Below are 1,485 nucleotides of genomic sequence, written 5' to 3'. Positions count from 1 at the left end.
ACATGAAATACATGTAGATTATTGAGAAGATTACAAAAGCAAACTCCTCAATGCTTACCATGCCACTTGCAATGAGTACGATGATTACTGTGCTGTCGAAAAGTGAAGAAACCTCGACGAGTTTGAGGATTTTTTGTGGGCTTTAAGGTAGTTGTCTTGTTGATGTCTGGTTCTTAGATTTTTTCCAAGAGGGACCTATGTCGATTGATAGGCCAACCCCACCTGACATTTTTGTGTATTCTAAACAGTGTGTTTCCTGAATCATATTGTTGCTTGTAAGTATAAAATTATTTGCAGATCAAGAAAAGCTTTTTTCTTAATCCGTGGGTGACAAAAATTAAGGAAATTTAGAGTGAGGAGTGTTTTTAGGGAGAAGTTTGGGGCGTGGGTGACAAAAATTAGGGAAATTTAGAGTGAGGAGTGTTTTTAGGGAGAAGTTTGGGGGTGAGAGAGAGAGAGAGAGACATTTGTGGGTGGTTTGCAAGATGAGGAGGTTATGGCGAAGTCTTAGTACAAGTGGCATTAGTTGAGGACTTCATCCTTCTATCACGTGTTTGGCTACTAAGCTTATGTTTGACCAATTATTTATTTGAGCATCCCAAACAACAAACATGAATAATAGGCCAAATATAAGTAATTTTCTTATTTTGAAAACAGGCTTTTTAACTTTGTTGTCCAATAAATAACTATGTACTTATAATATAACCAAAAAACAAGCATCGTACATGAATGCGTTTGAAAATAAAATAAAATTGCTTATCGTTAATGTGTATTATGTTAGATGTATGTTTATGTATTATCGATATCATCTCTAAAAACATTCCGTATTCCATCGAGTTTGACATTATGACTTAAAAGTGTTGCTTGAATAATATTAACTATGTTTTGGAGAAAATTTGTAAAATGACCCCTTATGGGGGAAGATCAGACAGTGGCTTGGCATTAAAAGATTTATGTCCACACTTGCTAGTGCGTTGAAGTGGATAAAGAAGAAGGCTCGTGGGACATCATGGCTTAGCAAGGCCAAGAGGATTGCTCTTGCAAGTACCGTTTATTACATTTGGTTAGCTAGGAATAGAAAGATCTTTGAAGACCTTAGCCCACACTTGGATTGTATTGTGAGACGAATCAAGACACACATACAAAGTTATGTTCTCTTTGTATCTGTATGTCTTGATTCATCTTGAGTCCTCAGTGCTGGGTCATTGATTTTGTTGTACATTGGTTCCTTTTTGTTTGCCCTGGTATGCTTGGTGTAATTGTATGGAACGTTTATTTTTGTTTACTTGGGTATGCCTAGTGTATTTGTACATGAAGTTTTGATCAATGAAATTTTACATTTATTGATCAATAAAAAAAAAGAACTTCTAGTTTAGCTAGTAATGGCATTTCTAATGTAATCTATGGATTGCAGTCTAGGTGACAATTAAACAGAAATACTTTTAGTACACATATACTGATGTCTAATGAATCTAGGGCTAAGTT

This window comes from Olea europaea, unplaced genomic scaffold, assembly GCF_002742605.1.
Source record: "Olea europaea var. sylvestris unplaced genomic scaffold, O_europaea_v1 scaffold526, whole genome shotgun sequence".
Classification (NCBI taxonomy): Eukaryota; Viridiplantae; Streptophyta; class Magnoliopsida; order Lamiales; family Oleaceae; genus Olea; species Olea europaea.
Note: the sequence above shows the minus strand (reverse complement) of the source record.